The sequence below is a fragment of the Rana temporaria genome, chromosome 9 (genome assembly GCF_905171775.1).
Source record: "Rana temporaria chromosome 9, aRanTem1.1, whole genome shotgun sequence".
In the NCBI taxonomy this organism is placed as follows: Eukaryota; Metazoa; Chordata; class Amphibia; order Anura; family Ranidae; genus Rana; species Rana temporaria.
In genome coordinates this window covers 79828674-79853577 of record NC_053497.1, presented here as the reverse complement: position 1 = coordinate 79853577, position 24904 = coordinate 79828674, and the positions used below count along the sequence as shown (strand labels likewise).

Genomic DNA, 24904 nt, shown 5'->3' with positions numbered 1-24904 from the left:
AATATATGAAAAAAACATCCCAGAATTGAAGCTATACAGACGCTACATAGATGATATCTTTCTCATCTGGGAAGGAGAGGAGGAGTCTCTGAAAGAGTTTCTATCACTTATGGGTGTTACCAAATACAATATATCCTCTTCAGCAAATTACAACAAAGAAATGGTTAACTATTTGGACTTAGAAATCTTCAAATATAACAATAGCCTGCACACACGTACATTTTTTAAGAACACGGACCAAAACAGTTATATACCTACTGCAAGTGGCCACTATCCAAAGTGAATCTTGGGGATACCCAAGGGCTAGATGATGAGGATCAAAAGAAACTGTGATCTACAAGAAGATTACATCATTCAATCTAAAATGTTAATGGCTAGATTTGAACGAAAGGGATATAGAAGACATCAACTGATCAAAACCCAACAAGAAGTAGGACAAATGGACAGGAAACAAATGCTCATTCCCAAACCCAAAAAGAAAAACCAATATGATTTAAAATTTTGTACTGAATTTAATCAACAATACAAACAGATAGAATGCATTATTAAAACTCATTGGCCCATATTGCTCAGGGACCAGGTCCCGTCTAAAACATTACCATCGCATCCAAAATTTATCTACAGATGACCCCCTATACAAAAGGACAAAATAGTCAAAAGTGTCCCAGACCCCCCAAAAAATCTGTTCCTTTTTTGATCAAACAGGTTTTTTCAAATGTGGCAGATGTCTAGTTTGTAGAACATGTAAAGGTGGAAAGAGAAAGATAACTCACTTTAAATCTAAAACCACAGGACAAACATTTGAAATCCCCAGATTTATAACTTGTGGTACTACACACGTAACAAACCTTTTGGAGTGCGAATGTGGCCTCCAATATGTGAGGAGGACCACAAGATAACTCAAAGTGAGAACATGTCAATAATATTAAGAAGGGCATTCGCAATCATAGTTTATCATACCATTTCAGGAGGTATCATAATAGAGACCCATCCAAACTTATGTTTTGTGGCATAGACAGGGTAGAGAAACATTAGAGAGGCACCAATTTAAAACAGGCCATATTTTAAAATGAAACACAATGTATTTATCAGTTACAATCTCTCACGTCTAAAGGGTTAAATGTGGACCTGGAATTGTTTTCTCAGTAATTTAAAATTTTTAATTCAAATTTCTATTTTAAGTCTTAATAATAATTCAGTAATATCGCTACAGATCATTTATATGTATATATATATATATATATATATATATATATATATATATATATATATATATATATATATATATATATATATTAATATATTTTTATATATAATGTGAATTATTGTATTTTGTAGGTTTTGTAAATAGGGATTAATTTATATTTATTATATTTTTATTTTATGTTATATATTATTCAAACACTAGATGGCGCTCAGCTCCATCCTGCTAACCCGGGAAATAGAGCCCATAGGGCTGATAATCACACTCTACAGATTGTATTAATATTGGTGGAGAACAGAAGGTATTGTTTGCATTGCAATATATAATCTGAAAACTAGATGGCATTTGCTTCCTGTTGATTTGGTAAACATAACTAATGAAATTTACATTCACACTCCAATAGATTAAAGGGGTTGTAAAGGAAAAAAAATTCCCTAAATAGCTTCCTTTTCCTTAGTGAGGTCATCCTTCACTTATCTCATCCTTCGATTTTGCTTTTAAATGTCCTAATTTCTTCTGAGAAATGCTCACTTCCTGTTCTTCTGTCTGTAACTCAACACCGTAATGCAAGGCTTTCTCCCTGGTGTGGAGAAAGCCTCTTGAGGGTGGAGGGGGCGAGCAGGCAAGTCAGGACACTCTCTACCTTTCAGATAGAGAAAAGAGCTGTGTGTTAGTGGGCGTCCTGACACTCCTGCTCACCCCCTCCCCCCTCAAGAGGCTTTCTCCACACCAGGAAGAAAGCCTTGCATTACGGTGTTGAGTTACAGACAGGAGAACAGGAAGTGAGCATTTTTCAGAAGAAATAAGGACATTTAAAAGCAAAATCGAAGGATGAGGTAAGTGAAGGAGGACTGCACTAAGGTAAAGGAAGCTATTTAGGGAAACATTTGTTTTCCTTTACAACCCCTTTAAATCACTTCCGGGTTTATGATCACTTCCGGTTTCGCCTGATACGCCACTTCCGGTTCCGGCGGAAACCGGAAGTAGATAGTATTTTGAACTGCGACATTAACGTGAGTAGTGGGAGTTACAGGGTGTAGTAGGGGGGGGGGGGGGTTAAAGTATAAGGCTGTGTGGACGCCAAGGCGGCAATCTCTGCATGATTTATCTATTTTCTTATGTAAGTGTAATGATTTAAACATTTTTCTAAATAAATAGCAGTATTAAACTATATGCTCTTTCCTCCATCTTTGTTGGAACTATAACATTATGGATTATTGCTGATTGAGTGAGCCTGAGGGACCTTGATTATTGGGAGAAGGCCAGCAGACACCTACATTCCAAGGCCAATTCCGTGGACGGACATCACCACCTCAATACAGGCACATATACCATTTCGATCTGGTGAGTGGGGACCCAGGAGGGGAGCACGGACAGTCACCTGAATTTTTGATTTTGAAGTTGTCATGGAAAGTCACCTGAATATCTGAACTTGTCACCGGCTCAAACATTTTATGTTTTTATGGACTTTATTGATTGCAGTTATTTTGCACTATACTGGTATTGAGCACGTTTATATCATAATTGGTAGGAGCAGCGCTAATTTAATTTCTTGTTTTAAATACCACCAAAAGAAAGCTCTATTTGTGGGAAAAAAGGACGTCAATTTTGTTTGGGAGCCACGCCGCATGAACGTGCAATTGTCAGTTAAAGCAACGCAGTGCCAAATCCCAAAAAGTGGCCTGGTCTTTAAACAGCCAAATGGTTCAGGGCTGAAGTGGTTAAAGATAAAATATGGCACCTTTTTGCTAAATCCAGATTGTATGTATTACCTTTTAAAGATCACTGAAAATGCTAGAGGAGAGATCACACTGTGCCAACTCTAAGCAGGGTAAGCAGTGCAAACGTTCTAGACATAAGAGGTGTCTGTTGGTATTGAAGCCAAAATAGGGTGATGGGTAATTAATTCTCTAAATCTATACCTACACTTTGAAGGATAACTACTTTTAAAATATATAAATTACATATGTCCAGGGATGCTTGTTTTTGTTTGGTTTAAATAACCTCCTCTGTGTAGTTTGTTTTGCACAAAGGAGCCTGGATCCTCTTCTTCTCGGGTCCATCTTTGCTTCTCCTGGCCCTCCCTATTTTGAGTGCCCCTCAGCCAGCAACTTGGTACAGGGGATACCCAAGCTGAGTCAGAGCTTCCATTCAGACACGAACCCTCAACCTTGCCCCGCCCTCTCTCTCCCTGGCTGACTTTGATTGACAGCCACGGGAACCAATGGTGCCACTGATCTGTCTCAGCCAATCAGGAGGAGTGTACTCAGGTAGGTAATTGGGGAGTGCTGGGGTGGCTGTTACACACACAGAAGGTTTTTTATTTTAATGCACAGAATGCATTAAGATAAAAAAAAAACTTCTGCCTTTACAACCCCTCTCTTTCAATGCCAACACAATATCACCGCAAAACATTATATTTTATGTGGAGATAGAAACACAGCAAGAGCCAGAATTATTTCCAGATCAGGAAATAAGCAAACAAGGTAAACACTTGGTTAATCCACCTTGAAAATGTCAACAGAATTATGAGGTTGATAAAGAGGAACTGCTGGTTAATGTTAATCACTTAGGCCCCGTACACACGGCCGAGGAACTCGACGTGCCAAACACATCGAGTTCCTTGGCCAGTTCAGCCCTGAAGCCGCCGAGGAGCTCGGCGGGCCGAGAGCTCCCATAGAACAACGAGGAAATAGAGAACATGTTCTCTATTTCCTCGTCGAGCTCCTCGTCGGCTTCCTCGGCCGAAAGTGTACACACGACCAGTTTCCTCGGCAGAATTCAGCCAGAAACTCGGTCGGAAGCTGAATTCTGCCGAGGAAACTGGTCGTGTGTACGGGGCCTCATGGTCTAAAACTGTTGAATAGTCATCCCTTTCTCAAACATTTCATGAGGTACTCCAAAAAGAGGGCACTCTAAAACGATGCATTGCTACCTATGAGAGTTATCAAAGACTATGCCTTAAATATTCAAACCTCTTAAAGCAGTACAACACTAAAGAGTCACAGGAAGAATTAGGGGATTTGGTGAGCTTCATCTAGAGAGAGAAAGTTTAGTGCTAAAAACAAAGTCAAAAACAGAGGTAAGAATCACATAACTGCTAGGATCTAAATGTCATTGATCTGCATTTATGAGACACTCCTCCAGATCTACCAAGTCTCTAAATATAAGATCTTCCACTGTCAGCCAAAAAAGTATTAAAGCCTGTGCCAATTATTGAAGCTTCAAAAAATTAAAGGGAGCCTTTGCACAAATGAGGGATGGAAGCAGAAGTTGCAGAAACTGCACCCAAGTAAACATGAATAAAAACAGAAATGAAAGCTGAAACTGAATGCAAGAAAGTTGGAAGAAGAATGTCAGGGTCTGGATCGGAACTTGGGATCTCTGTGGTATCTTGCTGTAACTCTTCTTGCTGTGCATCCTAAGATGCTGGACAGCTCCCTGCCTTTTGTCTTTGGACAACCTTGTCTTGTATCTTATTTTTGGTGAACCTTGAACACTTTGCTCCACCAATGAACTTCCTGATTTAAGCCATGTCTCTGCACTTCCTGGTTGCCAGATTATTGTGCCCTCTCCAGCCAATATCTTGATATTTTGTGTAAATGTGGCTCCCTTTATATTAGCTACCACTCGTTATCGACCTTAGCTTGTTCACCAACAACACTTTCATCTGATTCCATCCAGCTACTACTCATTACTGACCATTGGCTTGTTCATTGACTACTCTTCTGACTGTTCTTTATTTGCTTTGTCTGCCACCTGACTCATGCTTGCTATGTTCCTGCTGGGGCAATTCTGAGGACTGGGATGCTAAAGAGGGGGTATGATAGCATTATACATGTCACGGTCTGGAGTCAGGCTTTGAGGCCAGTTGTTAAAGCAGTGGAGCAGCACCCCCCAAACAGGAAAGCAAGCAAATATACAAGCAAATCATCCTGGCTGATGGCATGGGTTCACCTGAGGTGTGGTGTCTAAGCACTAACTGGTATTCACCAGAGCTCCTGATGGTAGAGATGGGTTTTGCTGCATTTTAGTACCAGGTCGCAGTTCTCAGGATCGCCCTACCAGGAGGTAAGCAAACCAGGGTCCAGTAGCAGATATGCAAGTAGGGATCAAGCCTAAGCCTAGTGAGTAAACAGGCCAAAACGCAGTAACAAATGGTTGCAGGTTGGGATTAAGCAGAAGCGTAGTTGAGGAACAAGCCAAAGGTCGATAACGAATGGTAGCGAAGATATGGACAGCAGCAGAAGAAACAAGAGCAAGATATTGGCTGAAGAGAGCACAATAATCTGGCAAAAAGGAAGTGCAGAGACATGATTCAAATTAGGACGCTCATGGGAGGGAGCAAAGAGTTCAAAGTTAAAGACAAACAAGGTTCAAGGCTCCCATGAACGTCCTAAATCATTCAAGGAATTGTCCAAAAAACTGTCCAGCATTCCAGGTGGCTCAGCCAAGTCCAGGCCCTGACAATACAAAATATCTCCATGGTGATTAAAGAATACGGAGAATACTATGCAGTCTCAGGTGACTTAAGAGGACACATGGCCACTCAATGAAGTTGAACAAGAATCGGTTTAACCTTAAACTGTGTAAGGGGTTCTTCACTGTCATAGCAGTAAGTATGTGGAACTCCCTTCATATAGCTAGTCGTGTCAGTGGGTAGTGTTGATAATTTTCAAAAGCAATTAGATGGGCATCTTAGCTAATGCAATATACAGGGATATGGAAAATGGTACTGACACAAACACACACCCAAACCGGATCGACTGGTGTCTTTATTCAACCTTACTAACTATATAACTATATAACATGTATCTATGAATCTTTTCTTGTTGGACAGTGCAAGTCTTTAATAGGTGTTTAATAGGTGGCCTTTAGTGCCCTAGTAGAGGCATAGCCCCAAATTAGGATTTCAAGTGCATTCCACAGGTGTGAGATGTATTTTCCCTAGTTTCATCAGTTTTTCCAAAGCAGGGAGGAGGAAAACAGCCTGAAAAAGGACAGCATAGGCTAGACCTTTAGATAACCCGCTCATGGAATTGAACATCAACCTGAATGCGAAGAGTGGACTATTTATCTAGGGATGGACCATCTGGCCAGTTCAAAGCAGTAAAGGGCTTTGTTGCTTAGAGTTATGAGGTCAGTGTATGCAATATGTCCACATATTGTCCTACAATTGTACCCTTCTGAAGAAGTTGAAGTAGTGCATTAGCAGCAGAAGTTTTTCCTGACTCATTGAAAGTCTTTAGCAAGACATCCAGGAAGGAGTTCATGATGTTTCCACAGCAGAAAAACTCATGCCAAGGTTTTACCAAAGATAAAATAAATCATAAAGCCTACCTTAGAGTGGTCAGTGGGGAAGTTGTGGGCCAACAGTTCAAAGGTCATGGAGCAGTTTCTAATTTACCCACAACCTGCCTTAGGGTTGTCATAGAAACGAGGAACATTAATACTGGCAGAAAGTGCTTGTGTCTAAAGGTGGTGCAGTAGCTGCTAGGGAGCTGAAGAAACAGTGACTTGAAGATGGTTGAGATGGATAGAAAGATCCTGAACAAACAGCATAATGAGCTTTTAGTTTGGGAATTGATCATCTATGTCATCTGATGCATAGGATCGTTGGAAAGAATTACAGTCTCCAATGAGCTCATGGCCCATGCAATCTGTCACAAAGATGAATGAAGTAAACTCACATGTAAGCAGGTCACATAGAATCCTAGGTTCACAATTCTCTAATTTGTGAAGACTAACCCACTCTAGCAGAAGCAGATACGTGCAGAGCCATTCCAGTGGCAGCAGTGGGGACAGGAAATATGCTGCAGAAACAAATTGAGGACTGTGGAGCATACCGTAGCAGACTGGGGCACAGAACAGGGGTGTAGAGAAGGGAACAGATGATGAGACAAGGCAAAAAGACAGGGATCACCAGTACAGCCGCTTACTGGATGAACAGCAGATTGGACCAAGAAATCAGACTGTGGACCTCACTGGTGTGGAGTGGAACATGGCAGAGATAAAGAAGCACCAGGATACAGGCAAAGGATTGGGACCCACGTAGACAAACAAATCCAAGAGAGCCAAGGTCAGTACATTGGAGTCAGTTCATAGAATAAATAGGCAGGAAACAATGAAGGAAGCGTTGCTCAGGTGCAGGACATGTGGTTACTTAGCCTTTAAATAGACCAGGTCCCTTTAGGAGCTGTATGCCAATGATGTCATCAATTGCAATACAGCAGGAGAAGCTAAAAAGTTCTGCCAATCGATGGGGATAGATCGCCTGGTGGGGTGAGAATAAGGAAGTTAAGTTACATAAACAATCAAATAAAAATTCTTGGAGCATCAGAGGTGGTATTGGGTCCTATGGGTCTTAAGAAGAATGGTCTGTTTTTAAGAAGTCTATACAAGCTAAAATCACCATATCTATGGTATCTCTGATGAGGCAGGTTTTTCCTTTCATGTAGTAAAAAAAAAAGACAAAAATACAGGCAACACTGCTGTTCTAACAATTCTGGGGTAATGCTGAACATTGTGCCTATGCCAGTGGAAAAATTGCTCACAATCTCTTCTAGTCACATAGAAGAAAAGTTTACTAAATGATGTACGTAAGCAAGTTGTGACATATTATGTTGCAGTACGATATGCAGTAGTGGTGTCTGGCCATACATTATACAATTTTGTTTGTACAATTTTCTTTAGATTTACCAAAACTATATACTATGAGGTCAAACCTAAACACTTTTAACGTGTATGCAATCAGGCAGGTCCTTGCACTACATAGTTGAAGGTAAACTTAAAGAAAATTGAACAAGATTTTTTTTTTAAATTGTTAAAATGTGTGGTCAGCTTAACAGTCTTGGAAATACACATAGATATTTTACTTAAAGGGTCACTAAAGGAAAAAAAATGTTTAGCTGAAATGACTGTTTACAGGGTATAGAGACATAATAGTTAACTGATTCCTTTTAAAAATTATTAAAAATAGATAAAAACCAATCATATAATATGCCTGCAGTTTAGTTTTGTTTTTGCTGTTGTTTCCTGGTTCTCTGATGTACAGAGCCAGAGAGCCAATAGAGGGCAGTGATGGATTGTAAAACGAAACTGGATTGGTGCTGAGGAGTTTTAGACACACAGTAATCACACCTCCTTGATTAGTGACCAAAGTGAGAAATCTCCCAGTACTGTGGTTATCAGGAAACAGACAACCAGGAAGTGTCCAGAACAGAGAGGAATTACAGCAACATCAAAGCAAAAAACGAACAATAAGGACATGAAACCAGGACTGCGGTAAGGTAAAGGAAGCTATTTAGCTAAAAAAAAAATCCTTTAGTGACCCTTTAACCCTTTGCCGCCCGCCAATGACATATTGACGTCGGCAAAGTGGTTGTAGAATCCTGACTGGACGTCATATGACGTCCTCAGGATTTTATGCCGCTGCGCGCCCCCGGGAGCGCGCATCGCGGCGATCGTTGTTGCAGGGTGTCAGTCTGACACCCCGCAACACCAATCAAGGTAAAGAGTCTCTCACAGAGACTCTTTACCACGTGATCAGCCGTGTCCAATCACGGCTGATCACGATGTAAACAGGAAAAGCCGGTAATCGGCTTTTCCTCACTCGCGTCTGTCAGACGCGAGTAGAGGAGAGCCGATCGGCTGCTCCTGTGACAGGGGGGTTTGTGCTGATCAATTATCAGCACAGCCCCCCCGAGGATGCCCACTAGACCACCAGGGATTAAAAAAAAAGGTATGCCACCATAGACCACCAGGGATGAGAAGGACACAAAAAATGGATGCCAATCAGTGCCGCAATGGATGCCAACCAGTGCCCACAATGGGCATCACTGATTGGCAGGCATTGTTTGGCACTGATTGGCATCCATTAGTACAACACATACTAATGCCCATTATAGTGCCCATCTGTGCCACCTATCAGTGCCCATCCATGCCGCCTATCCGTGCCCATCCGTGCCGCCTATCCGTGCCACCTATCCGTGCCCAGCCGCGCCGCCTATCTGTGTTAATCTGTGCCACCTATCCGTGCCCATCCGTTCCGCCTATCCAAGCCCATCCATGACGCCTATCCGTGCCGCCTGTCAGTGCCCATCCGTGCCGCCCATCAGTGCCGCATGTTAGTGCCCATCAATGCCATTACATCAGTGCCCATCAGTGCCGCATTTTCAGTGCCCGTCAGTGCAGTACCATCAGTGCCCATCAGTGAAGGAGAAAACATACTTATTTACAATGTTTTATAACAGAAACAAAAAAAAAAAATTATCAAAATTTTTGGTTATTTTTTTTTTTTTTTGCAGAAAATAAATATCCCAGAGGTGATCAAATACCACCAAAAGAAAGCTCTACTTGTGGGTACAAAATGATAAAAAATTTGTTTGGGTACAGTGTAGCATGACCGCGCAATTGTTATTCAAAGTGCAACATCGCTGAAAGCTAAAAATTGGTCTGGGTGGGAAGGTGTATAAGTGCCCTGTATGGAAGTGGTTAACATATGCAGGAATAGAAAATGAAAAAACTGGGCTTTCTCCTTTAAATCAGACCTTTATGGAATGTATTATCCTTTTTCTATATATAAATAATGATAACAATGAAAACAATTTTTGTCTTGCAGTTAGTAAATAGAACAGGCGCTGTCTCACTTTTCCTAACAGTTGGTGATATTCCCAGGTATGTGGGAGGTTGGATGCACTCTGCTCTGTTCGTTTGTTGGCTCTGCAGGAGACCTTTCATTAGCCCCTTTTTTCTTAGGCAACATTCATAGGAATCGTACAATTACTACTGGAAATATTTGATACAATAATGCCACAATGCAGAGCTGGCTTTCTTGTATCTTTGTAAAGAATTATGTAGGAATTTATGAAGCCTGATGTACAATGTGGCTCTAAGCAGACATTATAAACACGTGACTGACTTTTTATTCCAACAGTCACATTATTATTTCTATATAACTCTATGATGGTTTTTGCTCTTAAATGTATTGTAAAATTTTACATTGTTTGTGTTAATAAATTATGTAATCAATGCATTACATATTTTTTTATTTTGCTTAGATGCTTTAGTATCCCTGTAACAGAAAACTGAAACTTTAAAATTAAAAATATTCCACATGATGAATACACATGGTATTAAAGAATTATTTTGCAAGAGGTTGTTTTTGTTAAGGGGACCTTTTATTGCCCAGTTCCATATAAGCACAGCCAACTGATTTTTGCACAGGTATGGAACACCATTTTCACTATCAAAAAAACTGACAAACTACATGTTGGCTTATAATATAGAAAATCTAAGATATAGAAAATCTAACAGCGCTAGATGTTAAGTGCTAACATTTAAATAGTGTTTAGGCCCAAAAATGCAATTAACCAGTGCTGGTATAATATAGTGAAATAAAGTGCTAAGTGCATCCAACGGCAATTCAAGGTGTTGGGTTGAAAGGAATCCCAGAGATCACTCTCCCCTCTTACGACCCCACTCACCAGAGTTAATGGACACTCGACTTTGCAGTCCAGGGGTCGAAATTGCTTGTAAAATATATGAAGGTCTAATACATGGATCCAAGTTCAGAGAGGCTTCAGCAAATGATTATTCATGCAGACCGAGGGAGATGTGCATGCTGAAAAAGATGGGGAAAAAAAAGTACACAGTAAAGTACTGCCGGCACTGAATTACTGTGCAAATACAAGAAATGCAACTTATGAGACGGCTTGGAAAAGTGATCACGTACAAAAATGGCAATGTGGGGTGCTCAATAGCAATACCCATTGCTATTGAGCACCCCACATTGCCATTTTTGTATGTGATCACTTTTATTCATGTCATATTTTGTCTATGACTTTTTACAAATAAACCTTATTGGTTTTAATTGACCTGCACTATTGGAGTTCCTTTTTCCATTTTATATTATCCATTCCACGGTTTTCTGGGAGCTTTAGCAACATTCCTTCCTGCACCTCCTGATTGATGGTCCAAGGATCGTATTCAGAGCTCATGGTATTGATCTAACACACCATTCAAGCATTGCTGGTTCCTGCTGTCCATGTCAATTTGGAGTTTCAGTCCCGCTTATGGTCCCATTCCGGTTTCAGTGGTCCCGGTTTCCAAAGACCACAATGTCTGGCCGACTCTTTGCTGTACAGTAGAGTTCAACCCATCTGGTAAGTGTATTTATATCCACTACCTACCTTGATGTGATTGTGATCTTCACTAGTTCTACAGACAACTTGTATACCTGTTGTATCCCAATCATCGGATAGCAGCTCACCTGTTTTTTCTGCACCAATCACTAAATTGATGTCCATTCAACTTTGAGATACAGACTTTTTCTTTGCATCCAGCACTGTTTGAGCCACTTATATTTATGTTAGTGGTTCATGTATATGCACTCATAGATGAATGTTGTCACCTCACATGGTACCATACATTTTAGAGTTTTAGTTTTTTAGCACTACATTTTCTGTTTACTATTTTTGCTGGCTTTGTTTGTTTGTATGTAGCAGCTAGCCATTTCTTTTTTGAACTAGCGCAGTTTTTTCTTTATTTATGTCCGATGGTCAGTACGACTCATCGGACATGTCCGCTGGCCCGAGAACCCGCGCATGGCGCCGAAGTGATTCGACGCATGCGTGGAAGCATTGAACTTCCGGGTTCGCGCACGTCGCCGACAAGGACGTCAACGCGTATTCTGTCCGTGGGGAATTTGGTCTGATGGTGTGTACACACATCAGACCAAATTCTGCCAGCAGACATGTCCGATGAAAACGGTCCGCGGACCGTTTTCATCGGACATGTCTGGCCGTGTGTACAAGGCCTAAGTGTTAGAGGATTCGTATAAATAAATTACGGCTGAGCAGGTAGAATATTACCAATGTCACTATGTTTAAGTAACAGAGGCCAGTGTTCTGGAACACCACCCCGTAATCTTTCTTTTTGAGTGATTTCTTCACAAAAGTGATTTTCCCAGTTGTACTCTCAATGTCTCTGGTCTTATACCTTTTTTCTTGAAACCTATCCAAAATGGTTTGTGACTGGATATTATAATGTTCAATTTTATTACAATTTCTTCTTACTCTAAGCATCTGGCTTTTGGGGATGTCACTAAGCCATCTTGGAATCACTAAGCCATCAATGGTATGTACCCAGTTCTGTCGACTTCCTTAAAAAAAGTGCGAGTAAGTAGCCTTCAAATCTCCTTAAATATGGCCAGATCCAAGAAATGTACTGAATTGTGGCCATATGTCTCAGAAAAGGATATGCCTTATGGGTTATTTCCCATTTCCTTTAAATATTCAAGAAAAGATTCCTTTGATCCTGCACAAATTATAAAAATTGTGTCAATATATTGTTTATAAAAACTCAATTGTGGTATACTTCTACCATAGATGGCTTTTGCCTCCGACCAACTCATGAAAAGGTTTGCCACTAAGGGGGCATACTTAGCCCCGATGGCAACACCTCTTTTATGACTATAGTATTAATTTTCATGCCAAAAGAAACTGTGGCTCATTGCGAAATCCAGGGATTCTAATAGGAAATCTTTCAGTTTAGACTTAATATCGGTACCATCCAGGCCCATTTTACTGCCTTCAACGCATGATGTTGTATATTGGTGTACAGTGAATTGAGATCCACGCTAACTAGGATGATCATCCCCTAACAACGGTTCAATAAATGTTATAAGGTACTTACTGTCTTTTAGATAGGCTGGGCATTTTTGGACAAGGTAAATAGAAAACAATTCAGGAGGAATTGAAGGAAAATGGACTTTGTAGGCACCTTTATGTAAAAGTACAACATTTAATGTTTCACAAAGAAATAACATCGAAATAAATAAAAATAAAGAAGGAAAAAATGTTAATAAAACCAAAACAATATTGGGAACACCCAGTGACCTTCTAACAGGAGCTACTCAATAAAGATGTAAGTAATTGGCTATAGAGATGTCTATACAGTATAGTAACTGCCTATATTGAGAATAAGTATCTCCTCGATAGGAGGTCCACCGGATCCACAATGAAAGACTCTACATGTTTCGCGATATTCGATTGCTTCATCATGAGCCTCTAAATTGTATAAAGAGAGAAACAGTTTCAATCAAATTGTCAGATATAATAGCCTTTGTTTGGTTTTAAACAAAGTCAAGTCATGAACATTATAATGTGAAACGCTCACTAAAGTTTTTTGATGCTGCTTTAAATGAGTTTATAGAGCTGCCCACTCCGTATGGTGCAGTGCTAGTTGACTGATATGGTACACCCCTAAAGGAAGTGGGGTTAAGACCCGTTTGATGGATCAATTGGACCCACAAAAGTTGCAGCGAGGCAAAGTGTGGGAATGCGCCAGGTAACTAAAAATAAATTTGTAAAAAATTGTAACTCTGAAGTTATTGAATATTGCCTATTGCTAGAGCAATAATGTAACTTTATATGTTAAGACAGCGGACAGGAGACCTTTGCAGGTACATACATGAGTGTCAAAATAGAACTAATATGTTGGTAGGAGGGTCCTAGACAGGACGTGAGGTAATCAACATAACAAGGGGTACTTTCTGGATTTAGATAAATAGTAAAATGAATATAAACAATTGTAGTAATTAAAGATATATATGAACAGTACATGTACATATTGAATACTGGAATAGGCACCAATCATATCATTGAATGCCTATTATATAGGCCAGAGACATAGTCTTTGCACGGCCCATATGGGGGTGTTAAAAAAAGGGTTTAAGTGAAAACTGTAGATACATATGAATGTGTCCTAGTTTAATGGAAAAATTAAAAAAGTAAGACAGTAAGAATGTTTACCTTGGGTGAGTATGCCAAATCTGGGGTTAGAGATACATTTTGGGTAATATATGTACTTTTTGTAGTTAAGTGGTAGATACCCAGCAACGAGCATGAGAATTGAGGAGTTCTCTGAGAGAACCTAAATCAGACATAAAGGGATAATAATGAGTAATAATACGGCTGTTGGGTATTGTTGCCAATATTAAAATACCCCCAAAATAAAAAGAAAATAAAAGAAAGGGAAAAGGGCTCTTACTCGCAACTTGTTGAAAAGGGGATGAATCTATAAGGCAAAAGTACAATCCACAGAACGGCTAATCAAGATAAGGAAATATCCGCTGTAATCACCTCTCAGGAATCTGACAAGATACAAGGATAAATTTGCCATAATTTATAATAGACCATAACAAAGAAAAGTCAAGCTTGAAAACAGAGTCCGGGTTGGACTACTATTAGAAATTAATACATGTTCCCAATTAAGGGATAGGGCATGGGACTATACGAATGCAAGTTGGGTATATAAAAAAAAACAATGAATCAAAAATAATAGCTCTGGAACCACAGAGATCATACAGCGAGACAGAATTTATATAAAAAATATAATTTTAATTGTACACATTATTTATACAAACAAGGCTAAAAAACATGATCATATGAGAGATTGTAATTCACCATTTGTTGACTTATATAATATTATATACTGTAGGTCCTACATGTTTCGCCCATTGTGGCTTCCTCAGGGACACGTAAGTATATAAGACAATCTATGAATAGATAGATGGAAATTTAATGAGACATTGCGAGTACAAAATCGATTATATCATACTGATCAAAACATTGAAGTCATCATTTCACATCAAGTAAAAGTCAAATAACTAATACACTAGCCATATAACATAATATGTATAAACAAGTATAACAAGAAGTTAGTTAAGCAAAAAGTTTTTGAGATAAAGAAGAAAATATATTTTTGTCCGTCATTGTCTTTTAACAGGCATTAACATAGAGCACATAGATACCTCTGAAGTGATCGTGGAACGTAGGCCAAGGAATCAACTATCAACATTGCTATATTGTATATAGCAACGTGCGGCTGGATCAAAGTATGCCGATCATGCAAAGCCCCTCAGTCCTAATGGGGAGTGTATAGAAGCAGTCTTAACATGTGGTACATCTTATAAATTGTCGTATCTATGCGTCTGATTCATAGAATCAGTTACGCATAGATAGCCCTAAGATCCGACAGGTGTAATTGACTTACACCGTTGAATATTAGGCTGCAATTCTAGGCCGGCCGCTAGGTGGCGATTCCATTGCGGTCGGCGTAGAATATGCAAATGACTAGTTATGCCGATTCACGGACGTCCGCTTTGCCCGTCGCTCTAAATTTACGTTGTTTCCATAGAGATACGCGGCGTAAAACTAAGGGTGCCCTCTAGGTGGCCTAGCCAATGTTAAGTATGGCCGTTGTTCCCGCGTCAAAATTTTAAATTTCACGTAGTTTGCGTAAGTCATCCGTGAATGGTGCTGGACGCCATTTACATTAAGATTGAAACCAATGACGTCCTTGCGACGTCATTTAGCGCAATGCACGTCGGGAAATGTTAGGGACGGAGCATGCGCAGTACGTTCGGAGCGGGAACGCGCCTAATTTAAATAGTGCCCGCGCCATTTGAATTAGGCGGGCTTGCGCCAAGCGGTTTTACGTTACGCCACCGCAAGTTTACAGGTAAGTGCTTTGTGAATCAGGCACTTACGCTGTAAACCTGCGGCGGTGTAATGTAAATGGGATACGTTACGCCACCGCAGCGTAACAGATTTCTACGTGAATCTGCCCCCTAGTTCAGTTTCTACACACTAGCATTACGCTCTCTTCAGTGCTGCTGCCCAAAAGGGGGCTGGCTCTGTTACTCCTCCATCAAGAATGAAATTACATGAAGTACATTACTGGCCCAATCACCAAGTGAAAACAAGGGAAAAAAGCTTCAAAAATACTAATGCAGCTACCAATATATTACCATTTTTACTTGGGGTTTAACACCACTTTAATGCATTATCTCCTTTTTTGTTTTACTAAAACACTTTTACTCTGAAACGCTAGAGAACCTCAAATCCCAGCATGTGTAGAACACTGCTGTTATAAATACATATGTTTGGGTACATGAAAACATTTTTTATGAATATTTTCAAAATGATTCATACATTTTGGAAAACTGTCAAAAATAAAATATCAATTATAACTGCCAAAAGGTTGCTAGTAAAAAAATGTTTTGAACTTTATAATTTGTCTGTTTATGAGTTTTAGGCTGGAAATAGTACTACTGTCTAAAGTCACAAATTGGCCCCTTAACACCAGTAAAACAATAATCTAAATAGGAACATTGATATTGATTATTTTGACCCACATTTATTATTTTTTCTTATCTGACTTTCATATTATGTCCTTTCATTTGTATTTAACAGGTTCTTTTTATTTTTGCTTTCTTTAAAGCAATAGTAGCACAATAATATAACAGTAGATTGCTATTAATAAAAAGCATTTTAGAATATGTTATAAATGCTTGTGATATATCTTCATATCGCATATGCAATGTTGATAGCTTGCTTTCAGTCATGTAGAGTGGCTTAAGATTTCAAAATATTATTTATTCATTAGCTATTTATTCATGTATTTTGCATACTATTTAGATGATTTGTGGTATATGGCTGACTGGATGTTGTATGTTTTGATTTTAAAATAGTATTTTGAAAATTTTTGAGATCTTTAACTCTAACATAACAATATTAAACAAACATGATCATACATTTTTGCAAGTTTTAACATTTTTATTTTACCATTTTGCCTAGCAGTGTAAACTTACAACAGTTTTTTTTATTGTATGTATTTTTACCTGCAAGTTATTGAAGTAAAACGAGTTCAAATATGGCATTTGTGTGTGATATTTTAACTGGTTTGGTAGGTTTTAATACATCATTTATTGTAAAGGTTTTGAGTGAGTTAGCAGATATGATATTGTATTTTTTTAAATAGTTTTCTTTTTATATTGGACCTAAAATATAGAAATACGTGGAATTTTGTTTTTATCATAAGTTAATAGCTTTTTTTGTTGTTAATCACTTGCCCTACTTAATTCATTCATTACAGTGGAAAGCTTTGAGATTAAGCCCTCAGGCTGGATAGCTTCACATGAAGTCTTCTTTTTTTATCTCTTCCAAGTTAGATTAAGTCTAGGTCTTGTTTAATGAGGTGCCACTTGCTGGCTTTTCATGCAGAAAGAATTCCTTGCACTCAGCGGTATGTATCTACCATATGAATTATAAAATATTTTGGATTTTTCAGAATTTCTGACTAATGTTTCCTGCAGGAAGCTCCATTCGGTGCTCTCTGGGATCTGGGCAGCGGGAATTTCTTTGATTTGGTTTGTTCAAAGATTCATCTTGTTATTCATTATTTCTCCAGCATAGTCTCTCAGATCGCTTTTCACAAAGAATTGTTTTTTTTTTCTTTGGTTACAAGATGATGCCTCTGTCTCTTGTTATTACACTGTTAACTCCTTTATCTATGTAGAACCTAAAACACATTAGTGACCTGCAGCTCAATCCAGATTAAACGTCATGCCCGATATCAAATTGAATTTTTAATTATTGAATTTATTTCAGTGGATTTTCAGTGATACCCAATTCTTACATGAAACTACATTTTCCCCAATTATCTGTGAATCAGATGCTAATGATGGTATAGGAGAAATAATTTATCAATGTCGTTTAAAAATCACCAGCTTGCCTAATGGGCATGATTCAAATACTTACATTTACAGTCAGCTACATATGATTGACATTCTGTTTTTTGGATTTTATTTTAAAGAATCAGATGTTTCACTCCCTTTTTCTTTATTCATAAACTGGCCACAGACTGCAGACAGTCATAAAATGTGAGTAATCGAATATGATAATAAAAAAATGTGAATAGAACAAAGGACTATAATGACAACAAAATTGTGAGTACATCCTAAATTAGCCAGCATAATCACCAGCATATACTGTAAGTATGAAAGCTAGTGGGTATTGTATATGAGGAGTTTGGCAATTAGGTCTGTAAGTCTCATAGGAACATTAAATGGTCACCCCAATCCACTCACCACCCTGCTAAATGCCCCTATTACCTAACGGGCTAAAGACATGGAGGTAGCAGGACGTTGTTTTAAACATCAAAAGTTTCCAACAGAGGGGCCAGTCATTGCAGAGTAGCCAGTCATTTCAGAGGACAAGGGGGCACTTTTTAGGTCTAGAGGAAAAATAGATTTAGGCCCGGATCCATGAAGAAGTTACGTCGTGTGTATCTATTGATACGCCGCATAACTTCTAGGATGCTCCGGGGTATCTTTGTTTTGTATCCACAAAACACGATACTCCTGAAGCTGGGCTAGATCCGACTGACGTATGTCTTAGTACATATTAACGCTGGCCGCTAGGTGGTGCTTCCGTTGATTTCCGCGTCGAGTATGCAAATTAGCTAGATACGCCAATCCACAAACGTATGTCCGCCCGGCGCATTTTTTGACGTCGTTTACGTAAGGCTTTTTTCGGCGTAATGTTACCCCTGCTCTATGAGGCCTACGCAATGTTAAGTGTGGACGTCGGGCCAGTGTAGAATTTTCCGCCATTTGCGTAAAACGTTCGCGAATAGGGCTTTGCGTAAATTACGTTCACATCGTCTAGGCATTGAGCGGGCGTAATTTAATTTGAAAATTCGACGTGATACAGAGCATGCGCACGCATGCGCCATACGAAAAAAGCGTAATTTACGTGGGATCAAGCTTATTTTACATAAAACACGCCCCCCTGTTCATCATTTGAATTCCGCGCCCTTACGCCGGTAGATTTACGCTACGCCACCGTAACTTTAGAGGCAAGTGCTTCGTGAATACAGCACTTGCCTCTCAAAGTAGTGGTGGTGTAGCGTAACTACGATATGCTACGCCTGCCTAAAATTACGCCGCTGACTGTGGATCTGGCCCTTAATCTCCACATACAGAAAGGCTTCTTCACAGTTAGAGCTGTGAAAATGTGAAATAGACTCCTACCAGAGCTGGTTCTGGCCAGCCCAGTAGATTGTTTTAAGAAAGGCCTGGATTATTTCCTAAATGCACATAATATAACTGGATATAAATATTATTAGGCAAAGTTCATCCAGGGAATATCCAATTGCCTCTTAGGGGATCAGGGAAGATTTTTTTCCCCCGCTGGAGCAAATTGGATCATGCTTCAAAAATGATTTTTTTTGCCTTTTTTTTGCCTTCCTGACAAAAAATATATATGTAACTTTTTTCTATATCAGTTAACCACTTAACCCCCGGACCATATTGCTGCCCAAAGACCAGAGCACTTTTAGTGATTCGGCACTGCGTCGCTGATTTCTTTTGGTGGTATTTGATCACCTCTGCGGTTTTTAGTTTTTGCGCTATAAACAAAAATAGAGCGACAATTTTGAAAAAAAATAATATTTTTTACTTTTTGCTATAATAAATATCCCCCAAAAATATATAAAAAAAACTTTTTTTTCCCTCATTTTAGGCCGATACGTATTCTTCTACATATTTTTCGTAAAAAAAATCGCTATAACTGTTTATTGTTTGGTTTGCGCAAAAGTTATAGCGTTTACAAAATAGGGGGTATTTTTATGGCATTTTTATTAATATTTTTTTTTTACTAGTAATGGCGGCGATCAGCGTTTTTTTTTTGGTACTGCGACATTATGGCAGACACTTTGGACACTTCTGAAACATTTTTGGGACCATTGGCATTTTTATAGCGATCAGTGCTATAAAAATGCATTGATTACTGTAAAAATGCCGCTGGCAGTGAAGGGGATTACACTAGGGGAAGGGGTTAAGTATGTTCCCTGGGTGTGTTCTAACTGTAGGGGGGTGGCCTCACTAGGGGAAATGACTGATCTTCTGTTCATACATTGTATGAACATAAGATCAGTATTTCTCCTCCCCCTGACATGACCGGGAGCTGTGTGTTTACACACACAGCTTCCGGTCCCCGCTCTGTAATGAGCGATCGCGTGTGCCCGGCGGCGAACGTGCCCACCAGGCACGCGCACGGGATTCGGGGGCGAGCGGGGCCCTAGTGGCCTGCGTGAGAGCCGACGTTATATTACATGCTCTCGCGCAGGGGAGCCGACTTGCCGCTGTAAAATGACGGTGGGCGGTCAGCAAGCAGTTAATGTCCCTCTCAGATTGTGTCTTTTAGTGCCGCCCTATTACAGTCAAAATATAATATACTGATCACCACCATTACAGTATAGCATCTATAGCTATGTAAATTTAAGTATATATACCATAGTTTGTAGACACTATAAATTTCACATAAAACAATCAATATACACTTATAGGGATTTTTGTTACAAAAGATGTGGCAGAATACATTTTGGCTTAAATTTATGAAGAAATAAATTATTATTTTATTTGATATGTTTTTCTAATGAAGTAGAAAATTGTGTTTGTTTCTTTTTTTTTTTTTTATGCGTTCTTTTTTCATTTACATAAAAAAAAAACAGGGATGATCAAATATCACCAAAATAAAGTTCTATTTGTGGGAAAAAAATTATAAAAATGTAATTTGCACATAGTGTTGCATGCCAATGCAATTGCCAGCTAAATGAGTGAAGTACTGTGTAGCAAAAAGTGCACTGGTCATGAAGTGGGTAAAACCTTCTAGAGGTCAAGTGGTTAAAAAATAAAATAAATGCAGCCACTGGACTGGCAATTTACAATATATTCAATTTTTGTTCTTGAGTTTGTATATATTTAGAGGATTAGTGGGCCTTAGTAAACCTTTTTATTCAGTTAAAAAAAAAACTTTTAATCCATTGATAGGCGGTAATAAACTCATTTCATTATTACAGATATAAAATGTTTGAGCGGAGAAAAATATTTTTGGTGTCATGCAAAAATGTTATACTGTGGATATTATACTAATTGATGTGTTTCCCACCCTTATTAAATAAATAGTATTTGTAAATTCTTATAATTATGATTTATTACAGATAATTTATCATTGACGCACAGTCTGGCAGATGGCAACATTAAGAACTCTGTATAAGTTCTGCTTAGTTAATATTAATATGCCATTTACATAGCATTAAAATTTCAGAGAAGTGCCACACTCGCATTTCTTTGCAAATTAAAATATCTCATTCACACAAGAAATATATATTTTATGAGTTTAAAAGCAATCCACAACAAATTAAGCTCAATCAAGCGACTAGGAGACGAGTGTAATGGTGACAAAATTGCATGGCAACACTAACACCCTGTGGGTCAGTTAAGGTTCAATTAAGGTTCTTGCTTATTAGTTTAACCACTTGCCATCTGCCTCCCGTACATATATGTCGGCAGAATGGCACGGGTAAGCAAACCAATGTACAGGTACGTTGCTTTTAATCTGCCGCCTAGTGGGCGAGCTATGTGACCGCGCCCGCGGGACCCGCAGACTCGGTGTCCACCGGTGCCCCGCGATTGTGTCATGGAAAGGCAGAACGGGGAGATGCCTTTGTAAACAAATCATTTCCCTGTTCTGCCTAGTGACAGGACACTCATCTACTGCTCCCTGTGATCAGGAGTGTGACAGACTCACCCGGGACAGAGGCTTTTGGGGGGGACTGAATGCTAGCCTCTTGCCTTGCAATTATGGGCCCTGGCATTTAGGGGAACGGTGCTCTTTGTGAGCTGTATGCCTGGGGACCCTTGAGGTGGTGTTATTTTGGATTCAGGTCCATGTCCCCCCAAGACACACAGACTTGTTCAGACTGATTCATAATGTTGGGACACATGCTGTTAGAATATGCTGATGTCAACTCCAGCCACCTGTCGGTCTGTTGTCTGTTATAATGTAAATGACTCTAGGATGACTCTAGGATAATGTCTAAGAGTCTTTCACCCATTGTTGCTTGTGCTAATTAACCCTGCAATTGTATGAAGGAGTTCTGTATTGATATGTATGATAATAAGTATTGTAGTTAGGGAGTCACATCGGCTACTAAGGGATTAATTTGTATTAGGCTGCATTCACACCTGAGCGTAGGTCGTTCGGTCGTTTTATTCCGGCGTTTTGTCACACGTATTCATGCTTATTTGCACATTTGCATACAGCGTCGTCCGACGTTTTTGTACTTCGACGTTTTTTATTTTAGCCAATAGGAAAAATTATCATCTTTTCATCACTTGTTGCTATGTTGGTAGATTTTTTTTATCTTCTGCCTGGGTAAAATGTTCTATTGATTAAAGCGACAAAACGCTCGTTGTCGCGCTAGTCCCTTGAATCGAGCGTTTCCATTACTTTCCATGGGAAATAGAAACGCTCAAAAATGCCCAAACCGCCCGATTCGCGTGACAAAAAAGGGTCCAGAACTTGTTTGAGCTTCAGGCATTCGGCGTCAGGCGTTTTGGAGTGGAGATGTGAACCATCTCCATAGGGAATAATGTATTTTTTTCCCTCTAGCGTTTTTGAGCGTCACGCTTCAGGCGACAAAACGCTCAGGTGTGAATGCAGCCTAAAAGTAGACATCTCAAACAAAGATATTAGAACATTGAGGAGAGGAAAAAAGGGATTGTAATGGTGCAATTGATATTACAGTTATGATGAGAAAGAACTCGTCTTACATCAGTAAAAAGTACAAAATAGTTTTATTAAATACAAATCACTAAAACCATTGGTCCAATAGGGATAACAAAATATGGTGGTCATCAAATAGCAAAGTTATGGTTATGCCACAAAGAAATCGCACAGTCCCGAAATGTTTCGCAAAATGCGCTTCTTCAGGGGAAAGCGATGACCATTCATGCTATTACAACTATGTGAATATTTTTGTGGAGATGGACAGCTGCGCTTACCTGGCAGGGGAGACACCATGATCATGAAGGTGGTTCTCCCAGGGCGAGGCTCGGCCATTGCACTCTGGCCGTGCTGATCGTGGTGTCTTCCCTGTCGCTTCTCTGCCTTTTGGCTAGGATCGAGTGTGGTATCTGTTCTTATCAGTTGTCAGCGGAGCGATGAAGCACCTCCTACATGGGGAGGGTGGATGCAATCCAATGACGTCATTGCACCTGGAAGGTTGGATTCATCAGGGACTACGCTGTGCTGCCCGACAGTTACTGGGGGCCGGCCCATGGTTGAGTCTGAGCCATCTGGAAGGGTGCTCCTGGTGAGGATGGGTGCTGCGCTTGGTCTTGGTCTTTTTGCCGAGTTTTAGTATGGCCTTCTGGCTGGCTGGTGTAAGTGCTATCTCTGTCAGCGATCCGGTTGGAGGAGCTGGTAATGCCCTGTGGTAAGACGGGGTAGAACCATGCAAATCCGCCGGGTTGACGGAGCGTCTGGAAGGGCTAGTTTTGGTGGAGGCTGCTATCTGAGCGGCAGTTCTCCCTAAGAAAACCTTGAAGGGCTCTCTAGCTGGCAGGGGTGGAGGGCTGCACTGGCCGGTCGGGGGGTCAGATATGGAACGAAAAGCCTATGGTGCATGTGCCCCTGGAGTGGCAGTCCAGGGGTATCTGAAGATCACTTTGTGTGAGGGACACATTGATTTAAGATACCATGGTCACTGCACCAGATACACGCTTTTTTTAGCACCTGCCTCCTGGGCCGGGCCTTTCGGCTAGGACCGGAGGAATTTTTTATTCCTGGCCGGAGGGCCTGGTCATTGTCGATCACAATGACCACTTCTTTCACTCTCCTCTTCACTATCCCTTTCCCCCACTTTATTTAATTTAAGCCTATGTTTGTCACGTTTTTGTTTTATTTTTGTTTGTGCACGTTTTGTTCACTGTGAGATTATTAGGGTACCGGTCCTCGGGCCAGCCCTGAGCGTCATGGGAGTGGGTGGACATGGCCTTCTGGCTTAGTTCACTTGCTCTCATGGGGTCTCCCTTCGGGGGAGCCCCACCTAGTACTGGGAGGGTTCTGTTTTGGCAGTCCCTCCGAGGAAGTTGGGTCCGTGTCGGCTTCGGTTGCTCGGACCACAGTACCTCAGTCCCCGTCTGGAGCCTAACGCCCAGGGGGATCAGGGTTTGGGTCCCTCTTCACAGGAGTACCACTTGACGTTGCACCCGTCTGCACGTTTTTGTGAACACTCTTTATGTGTGTGCACATTTTTTCTGCACCGGGTGGAGTTTTTGGGTGTGTTCACACGCCATAGGCTTTTCAAAAGAAAAATAAATCTTTGAAAAGTATACTCCTGAGGAACCAAGAAACATGGAGAGTTTGCTGGAGAATTGTTTCCAGTAAAAATATTGCGGAATTTGTTTGACCTTCTTTTCCCAGATTGCATCAGAGAATTGGGTGCTTCTAATAAGTAGCATCCAGTGTTTAGTATACACTTGTCTATGATTTTAACCAAATATTTTGTATAATACATTTATATTTTTCTAACATTCTTTGTGTAAGTCTATATTGTACCATGAAAGTCCATATTGCCTCCATTTGCTTCGATTTTTCCATTTAGTTTTAGGACTTTAAGGTACTTTATTCATTATTCTATCAAGTAGCACTTATACAGACACATTTGTTTAATAAGATCTATTTTCTATATGGCTTTATTATGATGATGCATTTACTTTGACAGCAGAAGTTCCCACTCCATTCAATTACATGTATCCTACAGGGTTTACATACCACTGTTATTTGCAAGTTTTATGCAGTCCAGGATAAAGATGACGCACATGGGAGTAGTATGGCTATGGCTACCCAATATTTACAGGGCAACCTCAGTCTTCTTTGTTGGCATTTACAGTGTTGAGGTCAGAGGAAAATAATTCTTGCAGCTAAAAGTCAGTTGCACACGTAAATGGGACATTCCAGTCATTCTCTAAAAAGAAGAATGGAGCCCTGCACAACATAGCGAGCA

The 24904-nt window shown here is 39.9% G+C and overlaps 1 pseudogene; it reads left to right on the top strand.

Annotated features, from left to right (window-relative positions):
* Positions 1–22890: 22890 nt before the first annotated feature.
* Positions 22891–23045, top strand: LOC120914649 (annotated as a pseudogene).
* Positions 23046–24904: the final 1859 nt, after the last annotated feature.